At 42.4% G+C, this 9016-nt stretch overlaps 1 pseudogene; it reads left to right on the top strand.

Annotated features, from left to right (window-relative positions):
- The first annotated feature begins 1504 nt into the window (after nt 1-1504).
- Nucleotides 1505-8261, top strand: LOC121566459 (annotated as a pseudogene).
- Nucleotides 8262-9016: the final 755 nt, after the last annotated feature.

Here is a 9016-nt window from a genome sequence, read left to right as displayed (position 1 = left end):
CAGCTTGGGTAATCAGACATTGTGTCAATGTGTGCAGCAATTGGTTAAGTCTGTCTATCAACAGTTTTGTTGTCACTTTGCTTTTGATATTTTGTTCATGAATCTGATTTTATAAATCAAGTGTTCTGTTATTTTACACGTGCATATTTGGTTATTTTTGTTCAATGACCTATGCTATTAGTTGCAATAAACTGCCTTTTGGTTATGTCAATCCCTTTTGAGTGAGTATTTTTTCTCTGCAAGGTGCGTAAACGTTGTTAAAGTACGTGTACCCTCAACTACTCCACTGATTTCAACAGTATAAATCTGTAATGCTCACGTTGATTTTCTACTAACAAAAGGATCAACTTTAAGCAGCCCTTGATTGGTTGAGTCAGGTGTTTTAGTAAGCTACTGGGCCAAGACAAAAGTAATTGATTTCAGTACACTGTGCTGCAAACCTGCAGGACCAGTGCCCAGATTTAGCCTATAGGATATGATTAAATCCATAGAAATAGAATGAATAGAATGGACGACTCATTGTCTTGAATGGGGGATACCGTTCTATTAATTATATTTCTATGCATTTAATAATATATGAAAGGTGAAATCCAGATGGATCATTTTTGAAAAACTTGGGCCAGGATGGAATGTGTCCAATGTGCGCTATGGCACCATCTAGTGGTTAATTTACTAATGTGTCCCCAATCAATCAATTGGTGGGCAGTGCACCAGCAGGGGTGGTGTCCAATTAACCATCACATCAGCTCATTCTTCGGTTTCTGGAAGGCAGGTATGTTTGATAGAACTTTGTAAAACCAAATGTAAGATTTAAGATTGATTTGTAGGCCTATGCATGTTGATAAGGGGACATTTAGATCACTAAAGTTCATATTTAGTTTAGAGTGATTAACACAATGTTTAGCATATTAATATATTTTCCCTTTCTGTAATACACATGATTTCCAGTGTTTGTGACACGCAAGGTGGGGTTTGATGGTCAATAGACTTTAATGTTATGAATTATTCTCATATCTGTTGATAGTGGGTGACGCCAGACTGGATGTACAAGGACCGAGGACACAATGATTATTCACTATAGTATTGTATTGATGACACTGTGATTCTGTAGTAGCTGACAAAGTCACTGCCTTTTGTTTTGACTTCCTACAAGGTTCTTGGGCTGGTGTTTTGATAGCCTAATCAATCACACTTTGATACTAATTATTGGTATACAGTCTGAAGCAAAGCACTGCAGAATCGTGGAAATGTTCCTTAGAAGCCAGAATGTTTAATAAAAAATTTTTTTACTTACTGTATCGGTTGTCTGTGCAGTTGGACCTTCAGCTGCTTGAAATTTGAGACAAAATATCCATAGGAAAGTATTGTTTACCCAACTTTTTAGAGCACTGGTACTGAAGTAGAAAGTTCTAGCAAAACCATGTAAACATCTGGTAGTATGTGTGCATGTACTTCGATCTTGTGCACGTGCCTTCAGTCATGAGCAAACACATTGATTGCCACACACAGACCCATGTTTTGAAGTCTGTTTAATAATACTTTCCTGTGGATATGTTGTCATATTTCGACCAGCTGAACGACCAACAACCAGGACAATCATCAGAGTACGTTAAAATAATTGTATTCAACATTCGTGACAGACTAGGGACGTTTCGTTTTTTTTCTACGTAAATGTGTGTGACATTGCCTACATAATTGAAGGCCCACGTTTCGTTACTAGAACATTTGGCGCTGTCTGATTAGTATATAAAGGGCCTGTCCAAGATGTCAGTAAGACATTTTCTGTGCCGGACGTGTCTCCCTGTTGCAACTTCTTATAAACCAGATAGATTTTTGATTTACTTTATCTGCGAATGCTCTTCTCTTTTGTTCACCTGTACACTACTTGTACAATCAGATTTTTGTCTTGTCCAGATTATTGTCTAAACCCACTTCAAATCCTTCCAGGCTCTTGGATTTTATGTTCTGTGCTGGCTTTGTGTTGGGGTTCTGTCTCTGTTTCATGGCCATTGCTTACTACAGAGCATATCAGATCTCTCAGGGGACAGTGCCCTTGCCCTCACTGACCAGCAGCCTCTTGGGTGAGCTCCCTTCAGGTAAATTGGAGCTACAGTATTTTCTACACCTCTGAATATCTCTAATACACTCAGCCACATGATCATCTCTCTCTCGCTCTCTCTGTCAGTACACCACTCTGCTGTTGCCACTAATGCCTCAGTCCTATCGCCATTGCCCCCCTCCTCCACCCCCTCCTCTTCGGGTCGGCTGCTCTGCTGGGTGTTGATCTCACCCAAGACTGTGGGCCAAAGCTAAACACATAGTGAACACCTGGGGGCCTCGCTGTGACACTGCTCTTCATGAGCTCTAAGCCGGACCTCCTGTTCCCTGGGACCGTGCTGGCTCTGGCGACAGAGGAGGGACGGGACAAACTGTACAATAAGACCATGGCCGCTTTCAACTTACTGCATGATGGGTAATGCTCCCACAACATCAGTATGTTCTCCTAATCTCTCTCACATTGATGGAGAACATGATTCTGGTGGTGAAGAGGTATCCATGTGGTATGGGAGATCTACAGTGCATTCAGAAAGTATTCAGACCCCTTCACTTTTTCCACATTTGTTTATATTACAGCCTTATTCTAAAATTGATTAAATTATTTTTTTCCCTCATCAATCTATACACAATATAGCGAAAACAGGTTTTTTGAAATGTTTGCAAATTTATTAAAAATAAAAAACAGAAATACCTTATTTACATAAGTATTCAGACCCTTTGCTATGAGACTTGAAATTGAGCTCAGGTGCATCCTGTTTCCATTGATCATCCTTGAGATGTTTCTACAACTTGATTGGAATCCACCTGTGGTAAATTCAATTGATTGGACATGATCTGGAAACTGTCTATACAGTGAGGAAAATGAGTATTTGACCCCCTCTCAATAACAAACATTTCTGGCTCCCAGGTGTCTTTTATACAGGTAACGAGCTGAGATTAGGAGCACACTCTTAAAGGGAGTGCTCCTAATCTCAGCTTGTTAACTGTATAAAATACACCTGTCCACAGAAGCAATCAATCAGATTCCAAACTCTCCACCATGGCCAAGACCAAAGAGCTCTCCAAGGATGTCAGGGACAAGATTGTAGACATACACAAGGCTGGAATGGACTACAAGACCATCGCCAAGCAGCTTGGTGAGAAGGTGACAACAGTTGGTGTGATTATTCGCAAATGGAAGAAACACAAAATAACTGTCAATCTCCCTCGGCCTGGGGCTCCATGCAAGATCTCACCTCGTGGAGTTGCAATGATCATGAGAACGGTGAGGAATCAGCCCAGAACTACACGGGAGGATCTTGTCAATGATCTCAAGGCAGCTGGGACCATAGTCACCAAGAAAACAATTGGTAACACACTACGCCGTGAAGGACTGAAATCCTGCAGCGCCCGCAAGGTCCCCCCTGCTCAAGAAAGCACATATACAGGCCCGTCTGAAGTTTGCCAATGAACATCTGAATGATTCAGAGGAGAACTGGGTGAAAGTGTTGTGGTCAGATGAGACCAAAATGGAGCTCTTTGGCATCAACTCAACTCGCCGTGTTTGGAGGAGGAGGAATGCTGCCTATGACCCCAAGAACACCATCCCCACCGTCAAACATGGAGGTGGAAACATTATGCTTTGGGGGTGTTTTTCTGCTAAGGGGACAGGACAACTTCACCGCTACAAAGGGACGATGGACGGGGCCATGTACCGTGAAATCTTGGGTGAGAACCTCCTTCCCTCAGCCAGGGCATTGAAAATGGGTTGTGGATGGGTATTCCAGCATGACAATGACCCAAAACACATGGCCAAGGCAACAAAGGAGTTGCTCAAGAAGAAGCACATTAAGGTCCTGGAGTGGCCTAGCCAGTCTCCAGACCTTAATCCCATAGAAAATCTGTGGAGGGAGCTGAAGGTTCGAGTTGCCAAACGTCAGCCTCAACCTTAATGACTTGTTAAGGTTTTGCAGAGGGGTCAAATACTTATTTCCCTCATTAAAAGGCAAATCAATTTATAACATTTTTGACATGCCTTTTTCTGGATTTTTTTGTTGTTATTCTGTCTCTCACTGTTCAAATAAACCTACCATTAAAATGATAGACTGATCATGTCTTTGTCAGTGGGCAAACATACAAAATCAGCAGGGGATCAAATACTTTTTTCCCTCACTGTATAAGGTCCCACAGTTGACAGTGCATGTCATAGCAAAAACCAAGCCATGAGGTTCTAGGAATTGTCCGTAGAGCTCCGAGACAGTATTGTGTCGGCACAGATCTGGGGAAGGGTCCCAAAAAAATTCTGCAGCATTTAAGGTCCCCAAGAACACAGTGGCCTCTATCATTCTTAAATGGAAGAAGTTTGGAACCACCAAGACTCTTCCTTGAGCTGGCCGCCCGGCCAAACTGAGCAATCGCGGGAGAAGGGCCTTGGTCAGGGAGGTGACCAATAACCCAATGGTCACTCTGACAGAGCTCCAGAGTTTCTCTGTGGAGATGGGAGATCCTTCCAGAAGGACAACCATCTCTGCAGCACTCCACCAATCAGGCCTTTTTGTTAAAGTGGCCAGACGGAAGCCATTCCTCAGTGAAAGGCACATGACAGCCCGCTTAAAGTTTTCCAAAAGGCACCTAAAGACTCTCAGACCATGAGAAACAAGATTCTCTGGTCTGATGAAACCAAGATTGAACTCTTTGGCCTGAATGCCAAGCGTCACGTCTGGAGGAAACCTGGCACCATCCCTACGGTGAAGCATGGTGGTGGCAGCATCATGCTGTGGGGATTTATTTTCAGCGGCAGGGACTAGGAGACTAGTCAGGATCGAGGGAAATATGAATGGAGCAAAGTACAGAGAGATCCATGATGAAAACCTGCTCCAGAGTGCTCAGGACCTCAGACTGGGGCGAAGGTTCACCTTCCAACAGGACAATGACCCTAAGCACACAGCCAAGAGAATGCAGGAGTGGCTTCGGTCTCTGAATGTCCTTGCCAGCCAGAGCCCGGACTTGAACCCGATCTAACATCTCTGGAGAGACCTGATAATAGCTGTGCAGCAACGCTCCCCATCCAACCTGACAGAGCTTGAGAGGATCTGCAGAGAAGAATGGGAGAAACTCCCGAAATACAGGTGTGCCAAGCTTGTAGCGTCATACCCAAGAAGACTCAAGGCTGTAATCGCTGCCAAAGGTATTTCAACAAAGTACGGAGTAAAGGGTCTGAATACTTATGGAAAACCTGTTTTTGCTTTGTCATTATGGGGTATTGTGTGTAGATTGAGGGAAAAAACAATAATCCATTTTAGAAGGCTGTAACGTTAGAAAATGTGGAAAAGTGAAGGGGTCTGAATACTTTCCGAATGCACTGTATGATTGTATGTGTTTTTTAAATGTAATGTGGATGGATGGGCTGATGACAGACTGTGTCAGTCAGGTGACCTATGTAAAGCCTGCCCTGTCTGGTTGTAATGTATTGGCCACCTGTTGTGTTCTCAACAACCCCTAGTACCAGCGCCTTCAGAAAGTATTCATACACTTTGACTTATTCCACATTTTGTTGTGTTACAGCCTGAATTCAAAATGGATTAAATATACACACAATATCCCATAATGACAAAGTGAAAAAAAGTTTTTAGAAATGTTTGCACATTTATTGGAAATTAAATACGGAATGATCTCATTTACATTATTATTCACACCACTGAGTCAATACATGTTAGAATCACATTTGGCAGCGATTACAGCCGTGAGTCTTTCTGGGTAAGTCTCTAAGAGCTCTGTACACCTGGATTGTACAATATTTGTACATTATTATTTTTAAAGATCTTTAAGCTTTGTCAAGTTGGTTGTTGATCATTGCTAGACAGCCATTTTCAAGTCTTAGTTATAGATTTTATTAGCCAATTTAAGTCAAAACTAACTAGGCCACTCAGGAACATTAAAAGTTGTCTTGGTAAGCAAGTCCAGTGTATATTTGGCATTGTGTTTTAGGTTATTGTCCTGCTGAAATGTGAATTTGTCTCCCAGTGTCTGTTGGAAAGCAGTCTGAATCAAGTTTTCCTGTAGGATGTTCCCTGTGCTTAGCTCTATTCTGTTTATTTTTATCCACAAAAAGAACTCCCTAGTCCTTGCCGAAGACAAGCATACCCATAACATGATGCAGCCACCACCATGCTTGAAAATATGAAGTGGTACTCAGTGATGTGTTGTGTTGGATTTGCCCCAAACGTAACTATTTGTATTCAGGACATTTTTTGCAGTTTTACTTTAGTGCCTTATTGCAAACAGGATGCAGGTTTTGGAATATTTTGTACAGGCTTCCTTCTTTTCACTCTGTCATTTAGTTTAGTATTGTGGACTAACTACAATGTTGTTGATCCATCCTCAGTTTTCTCCTAACACAGCCATTAAACTCTGTGACTGTTTTTTAAAGTCACCATTAGCCTCATGGTGAAATCCCTGGCAACTGAGTTAGGAAGGACGCCTGTATCTTTGTAGTGACTGGGTGTATTGATACACCATCCAAAGTGTAATTAATAACTTCACCATGCTCAAACAGATATTCAATGTCTGCTTTTTTTTATTTTTACCCATCTACCAATAGGTGTCCTTCTTTGCGAGGCATTGGAAAACCTCCCTGGTCTTTGTGCGCCACAACCTCTAAGGCACTGCATCGCAGTGCTAACTGTGCCACTAGAGATCCTGGTTCGAATCCAGGCTCTGTCGCCGCCGGCCGCGACCGGGAGACTCATGGGCGGCGCACAATTGGCCCAGCGTCGTCCAGGGTAGGGGAGGGAATGGCCGGCAGGGATGTAGCTCAGTTCATAGAGCATGGCGTTTGCAACGCCAGGGTTGTGGGTTCGATTCCCACGGGGGGCCAGTATAAAAAAAATATGTATTCACTAACTGTAAGTCGCTCTGGATAAGAGCGTCTGCTAAATGACTAAAATGTAAAAATGTAAAATGTTTGTGGTCGAATCTGTTTTGAAATTCAATGCTCGACTGAGGGACCTTACAGATAATTGTATGTATGGGGTACAGAGATGAGGTAGTCATTCGAAAATAATGTTAAACACTATTATTGCACACAGTTTATTATGTGACTGGTTAAGCAGATTTGTACTCCTGAACTTTAGGCTTGTCATAACAAAGGGGTTGAATACTTATTGACTCAAGACATTTCAGCTTTTAATTTTTACTTAATTTGTAAACATTTCTAAAAACATATTTCCACTTTGACATTATGGGGTATTGTGTGTAGGCCAGTGACACAGAATCTCAAATTAATCCATTTTAAATTCAGGCTGTAACAAAAGTCAAGGGGTGTGAATACTTTCTAAAAGCACTGTATGTGTATTTGTATGTGCTGGCGAAGGAGACAAACTCTACCTTCTGTCTTTCACCCCTCTTCCCCTCCATTTCCAGTTACCTAGACAAGGCTGACTGGTTCCTCAAAGCTGATGATGACACCTATGTGATCGTGGAAAACCTGCGTCTGCTCCTGTCTCGGTTCAGCCCAAACAGGCCTGTGTATCTGGGCAGACGTTTTCGCCGCTTTGTCCATCAAGGCTACATGAGTGGTGGTGCTGGCTATGTACTGAGCCGCGAGTCTGTGAGCCGCTACGTCAGGGCCCTGCACCACGGGACCTGCACCCAGTCCACCTCTGCAGAGGACCTACAGCTGGGTTTCTGCCTCCAGAAGCTGGGAGTCCCGGCAGGGGACTCTAGAGACCACCAACACAGGGAAACCTTCCACCCCCTGTGGCTGGGTAACCTTCTCTGTCCCAAAGACATACTGCCCAAATGGTTCTACCAGTACAACTATTACCCTTCCAAAGTGGTAAGTAGGTCTACACTCTCAGTAGAACACATAGCAAATTACCTCCCTTCAGTGCCATTGAGCTTCCTGCTCATCAGTCTTTTTCCTTTCTTTCTCCCTCTCTCTCTGTCAGGGTCCAGACTGCTGCTCTAATTCATCTGTATCCTTCCATTACGTTCGGCCAGTCAGAATGTACATGCTAGATTACTTCCTGTACCATCTCAGTCCAGTGGGTGGCCACAGCCCAAAGCTGGGTGAGACCAGAGAGGAATAAGCAGAGACTCCTTTCTGTGGATTTGACAGTGACATCCCTGATAATAAATAATAATATACATGCTCGCACCCTAATTAATGATGTAATTCTCTTGGAAAGAGAGTTGTCTTGCAAACATTAAAACCAATATTGTTACTAAGGTCTTTGATAAGGTCCATGCTAGTTCCAACCAATTCATCATGATCTAGTCTGGATATTTGCCTAGTTACAGCATGTATTCATACATTTGAGTCTGTCATCATGACACCAATGGGCTTTGGTTTGTTGGTTAAAGTCATAGAGATCCTATTAAATACTATTCTAATTCCTAATTATATGGTTAAAATACTGTCCTCCAGTGAGCATTAGCTGAATTAGCACATTAGCTGTCCTACATTAGCTGAGGTTCCAAATTAGGTTATTTTTATTTATTTTTTACCTCAACAGGACAGTTTGTAGTTTGAACTGTATAAGAGGCCCTTTGGAGGCCACAGATCACTGAAGCGTTACTGGCCGTTTGATTTACGTTTTCTTCTCCAACGCAGGTCTTTTGCATCTCATCGTTTTTCAGAATATATGATAAGAGCTCTGATTTTCAGTGTCTTACTTCAGCAGCATCAGCTAATATAATTTGGTAGATCTATGGACCAGCTGAAAGATCTGAACAGAACTCCAAATCAGGTCATTAACATTCTGGCTTGTATATAGGCCTTTTTAACACTCAAGTTGATCCAATATTGACAATGTCTTGATGAAAATTATATACTGAACAAAAATATAAACGTAACATGTAAAGTGTTGGTCCCATGTTTCATTAGCTGAAATAAAGGATCCCAGCAATTTTCCATACGCACAAAAAAGCTTAGCTCTCAAATTTTGCGCACAAATTTGTTTACATCCCTGTTAGTGAG

Source organism: Coregonus clupeaformis, chromosome 7, assembly GCF_020615455.1.
Source record: "Coregonus clupeaformis isolate EN_2021a chromosome 7, ASM2061545v1, whole genome shotgun sequence".
Classification (NCBI taxonomy): Eukaryota; Metazoa; Chordata; class Actinopteri; order Salmoniformes; family Salmonidae; genus Coregonus; species Coregonus clupeaformis.
Note: the sequence above shows the minus strand (reverse complement) of the source record. Positions and strands in the feature narration are given on the sequence as shown.